Source organism: Hyperolius riggenbachi, chromosome 1 (genome assembly GCF_040937935.1).
Source record: "Hyperolius riggenbachi isolate aHypRig1 chromosome 1, aHypRig1.pri, whole genome shotgun sequence".
In the NCBI taxonomy this organism is placed as follows: domain Eukaryota; kingdom Metazoa; phylum Chordata; class Amphibia; order Anura; family Hyperoliidae; genus Hyperolius; species Hyperolius riggenbachi.
The window spans coordinates 562792643-562808523 of record NC_090646.1 but is presented as its reverse complement, the minus strand read 5'-3'; the positions used below and the strand labels follow the sequence as shown (position 1 = coordinate 562808523).

The 15881-nt window shown below is 46.3% G+C and overlaps 1 long non-coding RNA gene across 6 annotated transcripts in view; it reads left to right on the top strand.

Annotated features, from left to right (window-relative positions):
• The window catches only part of LOC137526850 (uncharacterized), a 468244-nt gene that overhangs the window by 71996 nt on the left and 380367 nt on the right, over positions 1 to 15881 (top strand). The window contains exon 4 of one of the 6 annotated variants that reach the window (XR_011023121.1): positions 9023 to 9176. The exons of the other annotated variants lie outside the window; for them this stretch is intronic. This is a non-coding gene — a long non-coding RNA (uncharacterized lncRNA). The remainder of the gene's footprint in view (positions 1 to 9022; positions 9177 to 15881) is intronic. 6 annotated transcript variants of the gene reach the window in all.

Here is a 15881-nt window from a genome sequence, read left to right as displayed (position 1 = left end):
GTGTCCTCTTGTCGGCCCCCTGTGTCCTCTGGTCATCCCCCTGTGACCTCTGATCATCCCCCTGTGACCTCTGATCATCCCCCTGTGTCCTCTTGTCAGCCCCCTGTGTCCTCTGGTCAGCCCCCTGTGTCCTGTTGTTGGCCCCCTGTGTCCTCTTGTCGGCACCTTGTGTCCTCTGGTCGGCCCCCTGTGTCCTCTGGTCGGCCCCCTGTGTCCTCTGGTCGGCCCCCTGTGTCCTCTGGTCAGTCCCCTGTGTCCTTTTGTCGGCCTCCTGTGTCCTCTTGTCGGCCCCCTGTGTCCTCTTGTCGGCCCCCTGTGTCCTCTTTTCGGCCCCCGTGTCCCCGCTGTGCCTGGCTTCCCCCCTGCGTCTCCTCCCTCCCCTTTTGTCTCGGGCCTCCATTGTGAGAGGTGTAGTGCAGTTTCAGCAAGTCTTTCAAGTATCCAGGGCCCAAACTAAGACAAATTGTTACCCTAGTAATACTTGCATTACCTAGGTAACATGCGGGCCAGTAAAAAAGGGCACATATGGCTAACGGACAAAAAGGGCGCCGCCATAGACTGCAATGCAAAATATCGGCTATTGGGCGCCCAACAGTTAAAAAGGGCGCCCGAGAAATAGCGGTTGCAGGTATCGTGTTAAAAATTTTCGTTTAAGGTTTATTACAAATACCGTTTACAAGTTTGTTTTAACTTTGTGGTTTACTTATTTTTCCGTTTTTAAATTTCGCTTTCAGGGCTGTAACAAGTAGATTATCGTTTACACTTATTTTATTGTTTAAAATTCGTTTTCATACGTATAATGCTTAAATATCGTTTTCAACCTTGTTCTATTGGAAATACGTCGCTTTTGGTATTAACTTTGTTTTTACACTTGATTATAGTTTTGTAATATATCGCTTTTAATATTACTGTTATTTTAAGATTTTTAATGCGTTTGTGATTGTAAGGCTATCTATTCTAATATATATATATATATATATATATATATATATATATATATATATATATATATATATATATATATATATATATATATATATATATATATATATACCTTTTTCTATTTATAATATTATTAATGTGTACGTGATTTTAAAGCTATTTATTCTATTACAAATATATAAATTATTCTATTCATGTTTATAGTGAAGTATTTTAAGGATTAAATATATTATTGTTTATATGTGTGTAAGGGTGTTTGTGCAGTGGGGAAGGTAAGGGTTAGGCATGACCAGGGGGATATTTAGGGTTAGGCACGACCAGGGCGATGGTTAGGGTTAGGCACGACTAGGGGGATGGTTAGGGTTAGGCACGACTAGGGAGATGGTTAGGCACCACCAGGGGGGTCTTAGGATTAGGCACCACCAGGGAGGGGGGGTCTTAGGGTTAGGCACCACCAGGGGGGTCTTAGGGCTAGGCACCACCAGGGGGGGTCTTAGGGTTAGGCATCACCAGGGGGGGGTTTAGAGTTAGGCACGACTAGGGGGATGGTTAGGCACGACTAGGGGGATGGTTAGGGTTAGGCACCACCAGGGGGGGTCTTAGGGTTAGGCACCACCAGGGAGGGGGGTCTTAGGGTTAGGCACCACCAGGGAGGGGGGTCTTAGGGTTAGGCACCACCAGGGGGTTGGTTAGTGTTAGGCACCACCAGGAGGTTCTATTGGTTAGGGATAGGTACAGGGAGGGTTCTGTGTGAGAGTAGGGATAGGTATAGTTACAGTACAATATTTGTAATATACACAATTTATTAAATTATGTATATTTACACAAAGGGGGGGGGGGTCTAGGCGTTAGGGATAGGAAGAGCCTACAGTTAGGTATAATTGCAGTAAAATACCTGTAAAATCTACCATTGTATTACTATGCTTATTACAAGTGTAAATATCGGTTTTTGTTATAGACGGTATTTTGCCGTTTCATTTCCGTTTATTGTACAAATTTAGCACTATATTTTCGTTGATAAGCTATAAACGAAAAGTATTGTTTTACATTACAACGTATAATTTTGGCTATATCCCGCGCCCTTTTTTCCAGGAGCCCTTTTTTGATACAAGCGGTAACGGTAACATGGGTCACACTTCTTGTGCAAAGCACACTAACTACTCAGTGTAGGTAACGGTCTGGAGACAACAGCTACAGACACAGCTATGGACATAGGAGGGGAGGGAGGTATCAGGTGGTGAGAGGAGCTTGCTATGCATTAGCACGGCTTTGTGAATCGAGCCCATGGGGTCCTATTTTAGAAAAAAGGGGTTTACATATATATTTGGGGCACTAAACATTTTTAGGCAATTTTATATTTATGGATGTTACAACCCCCTTTACCGTCTTTAGGATGAGCGTAGTTTAAATCTTTGCCCTGTTTATGTTAGCCTAAGCCTGCCAGGGCGTAGATTTCAACTTCGGTATTCCGCAACTCGCAATCACATTGGCTCACAGTGATAACAGGGTCAGGAGCCAATGAAATTATCTCCTGACCGGCTCATGGAGATCTACTGTACTGTCCGACCGACAGCAGGGCGAGTGAGCTACAGTGGCAGGAGAGCGGCGGTAGCGACAGGTCTGTGCGGTGTGACATCGGTAAGCCTCTCTGGTCCTCAAGAGGCTATCAGCAAATGCTATGCTATTTTAATTAGTCAATTGGCAATTAGACAGGAAGTATATAGTCAGGTGAACCTGGTCAGAGCACCAGTGATGGGCCGAACCGTTCGCCTGGCGAACCTCTCTGGGCCTCTTACTACTTCCGGGTCGCAATGACCCATGACCCAGAGTAGTACGCCTGCGCTGCCCGGCGGAGCGCGTCCTAGATCGCGCTCCTGTTGCCAGGCACTCTCTGTGCATGAGCGTGACGTCGTTCATGACGTTACGCACATGCACAGAGAGTGCCCGGCAACAGGAGCGCGATCTAGGACGCGCTCCGCCGGGCAGCGCAGGCGTACTACTCCGGGTCATTGCAACCCGGAAGTAGTAAGAGGCCCATGGATTTAGAGATGTTCACCGGCGAACGGTTCAGGAACCGTTCGCCACATCTCTACAGAGCACACATCTCTTTGTTTCTTGTTTTTTCTCTCCATGTGCAGGGGCCAGAGACTGCTGGTACTGAAGTGGTTAAAAGAGTTTGGAAAAAAAAAAACTATTTGCTCCCTCTCATTTACAAACCTCTAATTGCAAAGTTTTCCAATACTGCTCATTTAATAAATGTACGTCACTGGGAGGCATGCAGAAAAACGAAAAGCCAATACAAGTAAACAGAATATTTATTAGTGGGTTGTTTTTCTCCCTCTTGACATACAGTGCCACTAGATTAACCTGTTTTGTGAGGGAAATGCTAATTTGATGTTGACCAGACAAGCAAAAAAGAAAAAAAAAAAAAAAAAAAGAAAGAAAAAGAAAAGAAAAGAAATACAACTGTGTACACACCATTGCAAGCAAACGTTTACCCTGCTCTATAATTGCATTACTACTGCCTGGTACACACAATGCAATTTCCCACTGTTTATTTCTGACAGGCCTCATCTGATTTCCAATTGTTTTTCTGATTGATTTTCTGATCATTTTTATACAAAATCAATCAGAAAATCGATTGCAAATTAGATCTACTTGATAGGAAATTGCATTGTGTGTACCAGGCATAAAAGTAGGTATTGATATCCCAAAATAATGATCCGTTGTAACACTACAGTCTTCAATGTATCTGAGAAAATTAAATGCATAATATTAAAGCCCTTCTATTCGCACATGCAGGGCTTGTGCTTGTGAGGATGACAGTGCCCTGGCTATCTTAAGTGACAATACATCTTCTCTTTTGTAGTGGTGTGCAGCCTTCTTCCATCCCTGGCTTCTGACATTTGCTCTGGACCTAGAGCCACATCACTGCTGGCCAGATCAAACCAGGCCCTATCTCTCACTCACTAACATTAGGCAGCACAGGCATGAGTACAGTAAGAGCTAGGACCACTGGAGGTTTGACGAGTCTAGCCACAAGCTGATACTATGGAGGAGAGCAGAGGGAGGACAGGCAGCACAAGATGGAGCAGCATGGATTTGGACAGGGGAGCTGCTAAGGTTTATGTGAATCCAAGCAGCATGTAATTCATGCCCCCAAAGGTGCCCCAAAGATCCCCCCCAGCAAAAAAAAAATGTATATATAGGTAGCCGCCCCTAGTATAGGTGGCCAAGGTGTGCCCCCAGTTTAGATAGTCCCCTCCCAGTATAGGTAGTCAAATGCTCCCCCCCCCCCTCCCCATATAGGGAATTGGTGTCAGTGCAGCTATGTAGCCTTCTGCTGCCTGCACATCCCCAACACTCTCACAGACCTGCAGATCAACAGCGTCCCAAAACAAGGAAGAAGGGTACACAGTAACCTTGTGGAAAACTTCAATTACCGGAAAGGAGCAAATGACCTCACTTCTGCATCTGGAGTGTATTCTGTGGTCACTGTGCCAGATTTCCCCCTATGTTCACATTGCTGCTGATCTGAGGTCTGTGTGAGTGATGGGGAGGCATACAAGTCACAGACAGGACAGCCCTGGCAGCATGGAAGGCCCTGTTGTGAGTGAGGCCTCAAGCGGCTGCTTGCCTGGTTGGCCTGGACCAAGCAACACCCCTGGATCTGAATAGGAAAACTATGGAATTGCTGTGTGCTGTCTAGTTTTACTGTAAGCTAGTGAATCGATCCCATTGTGGTAACAAAAAGGCTCCAGAATTTGAACATACAAATTTATTGAGATGATTTATAGATTCAAAAAGGATTGTCCAGATGTTTCCTGACTCCAAATCACAGTGCTGGAGAGATGTGAGGGGAGAGATGTCCTCCTCAGAGGCATCACCAGGGTGTATTTCACCCGGTGCAGAAACTCATGGTATCATCCCTCTCTTACCCCACAAACCTCCAACCTCACCAGGCTAAACAAAACTAATCATATTTTTTGTAGTACGGTAAATAATATTTTTTTGTAGTAAAAAAGATCAATACTTCCATAGTCTTACTTCATTCTTCCTTAGCCTGGAGCTTTGTCACCCCCTCTGCTGGTGACACCTGGTGCGGTCCGCAACTACCACACCCCCATAGTGACGCCACTGGTCCTCCTTCTCCAAGTCTTCTGGGACTGTGACAAAATTGTCCTGCTGGATACAAATTGCCAGGATGTGTAAAAATAAGCGCTGGGTATTTAGCTTGTGCAAAAGGCTTTATTAAGTCAATCTGACAGAGTGAGGCACTCCCTATTCAGTTCTGTTGCGAGTGGCCCAGACAATGTCCGCCCAGAGATGGTTTAAGATGAAATGAGGGCCTAGGCAAGGTAGTAGCTTTGGCTCCCCCCTTATGGTCCTTTTGGCAATATGAAATGGAAGATGAGTCAGAGAAGGTCAGACTGGTGGCGCCGTAGTATGGCAGCCTCCTCTCTTGACTTTCCGACATTATCCCCCCCCCCTCCCCTTCCAGGACCTGTATGAGCCAAAACCAATTCCAGATACAACCCCACATTTGTACTTGGCAAAATAAATGATTCTGAGAAAGTGACTGTTGAGCCTCCTGACGCCCACTAAGCACCAGACAACTGCCTTGGTTGCCTTGTGCTCAGTGTCTGCCGGCTCAAACCACTCATTCCATCAGCATATGTTGGCGCTTTATAAATCACTGACAGCAGTGGATTGAAGCCCAGGTGGACTGTACTGCATAGTGCATGTTTCTGCTGTACAATGTATTATTTGACCGGTATTGCGCTGATTCAACTGCACCCTTCTGACCCTCCTCACTGCTCTTGCCTCTTCCTCGGCCCTAGTTTTGGATATTGGATAGTTCAGGCTGCAAGTTAGTTATTAGTGATCTGATTCAAGAAAAATTGGAGTGATGTTTTGGATTGTTATGCTTCTTATGGTTGAATTCCATGGCTTATAGCCTAGAACAATATGTATGTTGTATACTTCTTATGCTATAACATATACTTCTAAGAGCTCTGTTGATTTTAATGTATATTGTTTCAAAATATATAATTACTTTAAAGGGAAACTGAACTGAGTGCAATTATTTAAAATAAACACATGATGTACCTGCAAATGAATATTACATACTTACCTCACTGTCAGTTCCTCTCAGAAGCTCTCCATTTTCTTCTAACAATGATTCCTTCCAGTTCTGTCAAGATTTTGTGAGAACTGAAATATGTCAGTTGTTGTCAGTTATATATCAGTTGCTGTCAGTTAGAACACAACTGATGAGCAGGGTAATGTCCATGTTTCTCTATGGGTGAAATATTAAATTTTAACAGTGTGCTGACCAGGAAGCTGTTATGGGGTAATGCCCATTTTCAAAATGGAGGACTGATAATTCCATTAATCACAGTCGACAAATAGGACGCAGGAGAGGAGAAAGAGATTGAGGAGTAGACTACACGGGAGGCAAGTATGACATGTGTATGTTTATTTTGACTTTTAATTTTCAGTTCAGGTTTGCTTTCAAAGGAAGGTCCAAGAAGAATTAAAATTAAAAAAATTCACTTACTTGGGGCTTCCTTCAGCCCCTGGCAGCCTTCCTGTGCCCTCGTTGCAGCTTTCGTGGCTCCCAGTCCCCTCCTCGCCAGGTCGGCTTCCAGGTCGGCTTCCAGGTTGGCTACTCCTGTGCTCCAGCATGCGGCTCATTGAGTCGCACTGAAGTCCTCCGGACTGTAATGCGCAGGCGCGGAACTACTGTGCCTGTGCAGTACAGTCCGGAGGACGTCAGTGCGAGAATGTGAGATGCGCACTGCAATGCATGTAGGCCTCTGGTACCGGAGGGTACTTTGAGCCAGCAGTGGGGAGCGCAGCTGCGACGAGGGCACAGGATGGCTGCCAGGGGCTGGAGGAAGCCCCAGGTAAGTGGATTTTTTATTTTAATACTCCTCAGGTGTATCCTTTAAACTGTATTTTATGTTACACATCAGAAACAGAGCAGCAGCATTCAAAACAACAGCTGCACCCCCTGACATCCCCCACCTCAGACTGTACTTGTGTAAACCAACAGGGAGTCATCAATGGGACACAAATCCTCTGATTAGCTAAAGTAGAAGTAAACAGTTTTTTTTATTGCCCAGAGCTATTGACCAATCAACAAAGTTTGTTGAGTCCAGAGCTGTTGACCAATCAGAGAAGTGACTCAAGGCACATGTTACATTTTCATAGACGTGAATGAGCCTAAACCCTTTTCCTTGTTTTGAGTTCAGCATAGTTTATATTTGAGAAGGTCCACATATAGTCATACAAAATCCAGAAGTACTCCTGCCACTTTCCCAAAAACTGTGATTTCGATAAGTGAAAATGTATTTTTGTCTGGCTTTTTTAGGATTTCCAGGTCAAAACAGTCAGCTATTGCAGAAAAACAGGAGGCTCTTCATAGCTAATTAATATAAGGTATAAGTAAAGCCCTGTACACACGCTGTATTAAAGTAAGCAGAGGCAGCCAATAACACCCCCCTCTGCCAATAATCCAGTGTGTGTACAGCAGACCCAGCCCACCGCTGAGCCAGTGCTCAGCCAGCCAGATCAACTTGGCAGAGTGATGACTGATAGCTTTGTTCTTGCCGCTCATCTTGCCCACCATGTGATGTCACATCTATGCCACTCCGTTGACCCTCCACTCCCCGCATTTCAACAGAAGGCAGGCTAACTACGCGTCTGTACAGCCTCAGCCCAGCGATGTCCCCCGAGGGACTGGCTCCTGATCCCATAGCTCCCAACTGTCCCTCTTTGGGAGCCCTGTCCCTCTTTCCTACTCATTTGTCCCTCTTTCAGGACTTTGTCCCTCTTTCTATGTAAATATATGTATTTTTCTACCAAAAAATGTGTGTGATTGACTTGAAACTTTATTTCCATCCTTTAAATCAGGGGTCTCAAACTCGCGGCCCGCAGGCCATTTGCGGCCCTCGATACAATATTTTGTGGCCCTCACTGGCAAAAGCTTCCTTATAGTTCGCTTCAGTGCTCCCAAGTAATCCGCTGCATCCCCGCTGCTAAACGAGGGCTGCAGAGCCCCCAAATCGCCCGGGGGGCAATCCGCCGGCATTTCCTGGAAGGGGCAGAGCTTTCAGCTTCAGCTCTGCCCCTCCTGACGTCAATCGCCGCCTCTCCCCGCCCCTCTCTGTGAAGGAAGTGTGAGAGGGGCGGGCAGAGGCGGCGATGCGCCGCGATTGTGAAATTCCTTATGCGGCCCAGCCTCATCCTGACTTTGCCTCCTGCGGCCCCTAGGTAAATTGAGTTTGAGACCCCTGCTTTAAATTGATATATTACTAATTTTAAAATGTTAATATGAAGGAAAATGGACCAGTATAGAAAGGACCAGAGTGGCTTGAATTATAAAACAACATATTTTTCTCATGAAATCTTTATGGAATGCGTGACTAGTGGTGTGATGGGGCGTGGCAGGGGCGTGGCTTAAGTGTCCCACTTTCTCATCTCAAAAAGTTGGGAGGTATGCTGATCCCTTGTGTATCGGAACAAAGATGTGAGGAAGCTCTCACCTGCTGCTTTTACTCCATACAAGCTCCCCTTCCCCCTCCATCCTAATCCCCGCTTCCTCTGCTGCTTATCAGGAAGTCCCTATAGCCAGGCAACAAATATGAGGTGAGCTGCAGTATGCTAATAAGAGTCTGTTGTGTCATTAAAGTGGCCCTCAACTATTGCACAGAACAGAAGGAAGACATAGAGAAATGCACCCTGTATGTATTTCGAGAGTTTAGCTTGTCTAATTCCCCCCATTTGTGTCTAATCACAAGTTGTAATTTGATCTCTACCCATGTCAGGTGACTGCCATGGCAGATGAGCCCATTTGAAAGCACAGGCTGCTAACAATATGTCTGCTTCCATGAATCAGGAAGTAGAAACCGTTCAGATTTATTTTAGGATTTGTATCAGCTGTAACAAAGAAATGTTTTTTGTTTAATTATTATTATGCTGTTGCCCAGTTACAGTTGGCATTGTTATAGTTTATATGTGTGGAGGTGATAAGTTCACTTTAACAAATCCCCTCATTTTCCAATACGCCATGCAGAGTGCTCAGTTCAGCTGTGAACTCGGTGACATCATGGAGGTGACAGAGCTTCTGAAGGCAGAGTGTGTACCGCGCATGGACTGGATATTCTGTAAACACTGAATCGCAGCCAGCTGCTACATGGAAAGTGTGTTCTAAAGTGCAAAGGAGCCAAGTAGGATATTTACTTTACAAAAAGTGACCTTTTAAAAAAATAGCTTGCTAAGAGTCCTCTGCTGATTCCTTATGCTGTATGCTGGGCTGGAATTTATTTGCATCCCCTAACAATACTATCCCTTTTACGTGCTCAATTCTGTGACCACACAATTTAAAGTGCCCTCGTAATAGAAGAACTTCTATTATTATTAGCTGTATTTATAAAGAACTATATTACGCAGCGCTGTACAATAAATAAAGGAGACATTACAACATTAAAGAATAGTACAAGGACAGGTTACGGTTTACAAGACAGGGGTCAAAGAGGTCAATATGCAAACAAGAGTCAGTCCTTCTAATGGTGGAGTACTAACATGAGGGAGAGGGTCCTGTCAAAAGGACTTAAAGGGGGGGGGGGGGGGGCAAAGTCAATAAATGGTGGTGGAGGGGTGAGTACAATCAGAGGAGGGGTCTAGGATGATGGAGATGTAGGTTAGGCAAGGTTGAACAGATGCATCTTTAGGGCCTTTTTAAAGTTGAAAGCGGGGATGAGTATGATGTTTGGGGGGGGGGGGGTGTTCCAGAGAGTAGTGGCTGCTCTGAACAAGTCAAGAAGCCTCGCACGTGAGCAGGTAATGCATGGGACAGACATCCAGTGTTGGCAGAGGGAAGAGATTAATTTGGGGAATATGTCTGTATGAGATCTGAGACTTACGAGGGGGAGGAATAGTGGATTGAATTATAGGCCAGGCAAAGATTAACTCTGAGGGGGACAGGGAACCAGTGAAGGGACTTGCAGAGTGGGACAACTGAGAGGAATGGATGAGCCTGGCAGCTGCAATCATGACGGATTGCAAGGGTTGGAGTCAGGGCCGCAGGAAATCTAGAAAGGAAGGTGTTGCAGTAGTCCAGACAAGAGATGACTAGAACGTGGACCAGGAGTTTGAGGGTATCGGGGGTCTTGCATGTATAGTCCCTAATGGCTTACATAAAGCTTAGTACAAATATGGGATGACCACAGTCCTGTAATGTGCATATGGTTTGGGTGTAGCACCAAATTATGTGAAGAGGCATTTTTAGGTCAGCCAAGTGTACCTGCTTATAACTATGGAAGAGTTGGGGGGACAAGTCATGGCAATCAACCAAGCAAATTCACTCTGGATTCCATGTACTGTATTTGGATTATAGTCTGGTCTATAGATTCTCCTGGCTTCAGATCACCACTTAAGGCTCATACACACGGGGTACGGCCGTCGCCGCAACCACGTGGCACGCACGTGTTGCGGCGACGGTTCGTCCGTGTGTATGATGCGCACGCCCCGAACCGTCGCCCGTCGGAGCTGTCGCCAGGTGATTGACATGTTCAATCGCCGGCTACAGACGTCGCCGCAACATCGCCGGAACTGTCGCTAGCCCCGCATGTGTATGCGGGCTAGCGACAGCTACCCACACACAGTACACGGAGCATCCGGCGGGGGGGAGGAACCTCGGCGACAGCTTCCGCCGCATCGCTAATCCCTCTGCTGCCGTGTGTATGCAGAGGGACTTGGCGACGAGCTGTCGCCGAACTGTCTCCGAACTGTCGCGCACACGCTCCCGTGTGCAGCGACAGCTACAATTGTCCCCCCGTGAGTACTTAGCTTTAGGCTTCACGATGCTCAGTTAGGGTAAAGCAGACAGCACTGCTGAGGTGATTAGACTTGCCATTAGACAGCCTAAACTCTCTAAATACATACAGGGTGCGTTTTCCTTCGGTCCTGTGCAAGAGTTCGGGTCCACTTTAATACAAAGAGCAGTTATGTACAGTAGCCCATGGCAATTAGTGAAAAGTCCAGTTTCTCTGTTTAAACCATTTAGAATAACTATAGATGATTTTTAATTGGCTTGTACAGTATGTTGCAGATCTTCTCACAACACTATTTTCTATAAATAGGAGTGGTGCAATGTATTGTTGATCTATATCTGAAATCTGGTTCCCTTGCTTGTCATATGCCAATGAAAGCAGCAGGGGCCGTGTAAATAATCACTTTCTATTGTGTTATATGACATTCTCTTTTGCCTCTTAATTTGCAAGTCTTCACTTGTAAAAGCTGAAAGCAGAAATACTATTTAGTGTAAACTAATCTTTGTAGTGTCTCTTTGTTTAGGATTTCCCCACACTGCATATGCTGGACAATTACTAATCCATTTAGTTACAAACCGCTCCCTTTGGTTTTGCTGGGTGTGGATGATTTGCAAAGAGTGAAAATTACCACCTATTGGCCAATTTATTTGTAAATCTAATCTGCTGAATTAAACTGACCTGCGCAGCATACAGATATGTAATGGCAAGTCAAGGTGGCCATACATCAGGTCACTTGGCGGCTGATTGACAATTCGATTTGATTATTATAATTGCAATTGGATGAAATTCGGTGCCGCCATGTGCATGCCCGACCTACAATATGACCAATGTGGGGCTGAAATTGGTCGCTTTAATCGATCAGACATGCTGCAAGATGTAGGGCCGCCTTGCTCGATCAGGTGCGCGGCGGTAATGGCAAGCGATATCGGGACGGGTGACAAATGCAACAAAACCCCTGCCGCTGTCTCCCTAATGTGAAACCCCCCCTACCCCCCCCCTCCCCCCCCCCCTGGTCAGTACATGCTATACATTACCGGTCTATGGCCTCTGTTCGCTCAGGGCTGCCAATGCTGTCCATACACGTGCGCAACATTGTAGACTAGAAACGCCCCTACTAGCCAACCACGTGGGTGTATGGACAGCAAAGGGAGCCCGGAGCAAGCGGAGGCCACAGAAATGTAATGTACATACACTGGGCAGCCAGGGGTTGGGGGGGGGGGGGGGAAGGGGGGGAGCTGGGACATTAAACATTAGGACAGACAGCGTCGGCGAGGCGGTCGGATGCGGCGTCACAGGGCCAATTCCTGATCAATTTCAGCATGAAATTGGTTGCAAATCGGCCTGTGGTTTATGGACAGCCGACAGATCTCTCTCAAATCAAATAATCAGATTTAATTAGAGTGAGATTTGTCTCTTGGTGGAATCTGCCCATCATCACTTTATGTATGGCTACCTTCAGACTGTTTTGGAATCAATCTATCAGAATTGCAAACGGCATTTACAGAATGCATTGAATTACCATGTATGCGGTAAAACAGATGCTAAATACATCAGGTGACTTGGCAGCTGAACGACCATCCAATTCGATTATTATTATTGAATATGATAAGAATTGGTGCTGCCAAATGCATGCCCGATCAACAATCACGAATTTGGTCCCATGTACCGTCGGACATGCTGCAAGATGTAGGGTCGACTAGCTTAATCAGGTGCGTGGTGGTAATGGCAAGCGATATCGGGACGAGCGGCGAATGCTGTTTCCGCAGTGTATAAATGTACATGGGTGCGTTTATACATTACCTGTCCTGCGTCAGGGTGCCTGTCTGTCGTCTGAAGTACATCAGATGACGTATGGACAGATCAACCAAGAGACAGATCTGATGTGACAGAGACCTGTTCCCTGCCCATACAGCAGCAGACCAATTTGTGACGTCTCTGTCGCTGCCTCTAATGTGAATGTGCCCCCCTCCTATGCATTTAATACTTAACCTGTCTGCTGTCTCCCGCCCTGGTTCCCATTGCATCTTCTGCATTGCAGGTGGGCAGCAGACAGGTAAATTATTAAATGTATGAGCGGGGAGCACATACATTCACATTAGGGGAAACAACACCGGGAGTTTCATGTTTGTCACTCGTCCTGATATCCCACGCCATTAGTGCCGCGTACCCGAACAACCATATTGGCCCGTCATCTTGCAGCATGTTTAATCAATACATTTGGCCAATTTTGGGCTGAAATTGGTTGAATCATTGATTAGACACATGCTTGTGGCGCCACTGATTTGCATAAGATTCTATAAAAATTATCAAATCGGATGCTTGATCGGCTGCCAAGTTGACTGATGTATGGGCACCTTTACATCAATCTGGTCCTCAGGGAAGATATCATTAGATATTGTCCATATGTATTAGGGCCTGAAAACTAGGTTCACACTAAGGGCTCATTTCCACTATCGCGAATTCGCATGCGTTTTTCGCATGCAAATTCGCATAGCAATACAAGTGAATGGGACTGTTTCTACTTGTCAGGATTCCTTTGCGTTTTTCTGTGCAGAAAAAATTCGCATGGCAGAGCCATCAGAATTCGCATACCGCATACCGCTATGCGAATCGCATACAATGTATTTAATAGGAAATTCGCATGAGGTTTGGGTATGTGAATTTTCATGCGAATTTTCATGCGAATTCGCACAGAAACAATGGAAAAGCACACCAGCACTGCCATGGTTAAATTTGCATACATCGTCATCCATGCGAATTCGCGTGCGAATACGCATGAAAATTCGCATGGACCCGCATGCGAATTTCGCATCCGCATGCGAATTTTTACCGCGGCGATTCACACCGCACAAGTGGAAATGCAGCCTAGGGCCTGTTCACACTATATGCGTTCCTAGCCGTTTTCAGGGAACGCGTACTGGAACAAAAAACGCATAGAAACGGCTCCTAATGCTTTTGAATGGGCTAGTTCACATGTATGCGTAACAGACGCATACGTTTCTCATCCGCATTGCTGCACGCAGTTCTGTGCGATACGCATAGAAACGGACGCAATGAAAGTCTATGGACGCGTATCAAAAACGCGTACTATTGCGTTTTTAGCATCCGTTTTCCTCTGCGGTTCCCATAATTCTTTTTTTTTCCCCTGGGTCACGTGTTTGTGCAAAACGCAATAGAAAACGCATTCAAACGCAAGAAAAACGCATGCGTTTTTCAACTTGCGTTTCTTTGAATTTATACGCGTTCTACAAACGCAGCAAGTATGAACAGGCCCTTAGGTAGGGGTCACACGTCAAGATTCTCATGCGTTTTTTGCAACGCTGTGGGGAAAAAATACCAGCTCTGATGCACATTTTTTTGCACATCTTGTGCAATTCCCTGCCAGCCAAATGTGTGCCTAGACTGCAGAATTGTCTACAGAAAATCGCAGCCCTGTGTGACCCCCAGCCTGACAATTCTGAAAATGCTTGGGAAATCTCCTATTATGATTTTCAAGCATTCAAGTAACACCACTTTTTTGTTTTTTTTTGTTTTTTAGCAGTTGTGAAACATTTAAGGTGCGTACACACATGCGACTATAGTCGTTTGTAACGATCGTTCCCCGATCTTTACCAACGACGATCGTTACAAAAAACGAACCAACGACTATTAAGGCAAACGACGAACGAGGCAAATCGCTACAAAACAAAGTTCTGTCTTGGCGGATTTTTACCACCGACGATCGTTAGCAAAAGTGGCACATCGTTGGAAACGATCGTTCGTACCAGGCTGGACATGCGCATTTCACTTTTTCTCCAAGGAACTTTACAATTTTATGCGCAGGCGCATTAAGTGCTTTTACGTGGTGTAACGTTCGTTCTAACGATGTGATCGTTACATACTTTTTACAACTAACTTTACTTCGGTCGTTCTTTCGTCAATTAAAAGATCGTTCGTCGTTGACAACGAACGATCGTTGTCGCATGTGTGTACGTAGCATTAGTCAAGTGTTTAGCCACACACTAACTGCTAACGACATGCAAATTAACCCCAGCAGTGCATTCTGAAGTCCAAACCACCTAATAAGTGCTTTAAAGCTGCTGTTAAAGTGTGGAAATTGCTTTTTATTGTTTTTAGTGAATTCATTAATGTTAAGGTCCGTACACACGATGGACTGGAGGCAACGACGGGTCCGTCGTCACCTCCCGCTGGATGGGCATTCCAAGGACAGTCCGGCGTGTGTACAGTCTGTCGGCGGACTGATACGGCTGTTTCTGAGCGATCCGCAGACAGACTGTACACACGCCGGACTGTCGCTGGAACGCCCACCCAGCGGGAGGTGACGACGGACCCGTCGTTGCCTCCAGTCCGGCGTGTGTACGGACCTTAAGACCAATGGGCAATCAGCGTTTGTCACATGCTGAACTCTGTTTTTCCCCTTTTCCTTGGCTGCCTAGAATGATGCCATTGCACAACCTCTAATGTGTCAACAGCCTACTTCAACTGTATTCATTTTTGGCATAACCGCTGCATTAAGCTGCCGCAAAACCATCAATAAGAACCTGGTTACAGGCAGCATGAGAATGTGCACACTCTTCTGAAGGCTGTACGCTGCACCCAGGGCTGTTTTTTTTGGCACAGGCCTTCCAGGCAAAGGCCTGGGGCATCCTCTATTGTACAGGAAGCAATACTGTGCCCTCTGTAATAATGAGATTCTGTTTCAGGCAGTCTGCAGTGCCCAGCACATAAAATTGCAGCTTCCCTAATGGCCCATACTCACGAGGGACTTTTGTCGCCTCAACACGCGGCGCGCGCGTGTTGCGGCGACAGGTCGCCCGTGAGTATGGGCCGTCGCACGCCCGCGCGCCCCCGAACTGTCGCCCGTCGCTATGTCGCCATGCGATTGAAACTTTCAATCGCATGGCGACAGTCGCCGCTGCCCCCCCGCCGCAACTGTCGCTAGTCCGCGTGAGTACGCGGACTAGCGACAGCAACCTCCATTGAGGTTCACAGACCTTCCGGCGGGGGGAGGAGGAACGTCAGCGACAGCTTCCGCCTTGCCGCTGGTCCCTCTTCCGCATGTGTACGCGGAGGGACCTGGCGAGAAGCTGTCGCCGGCCT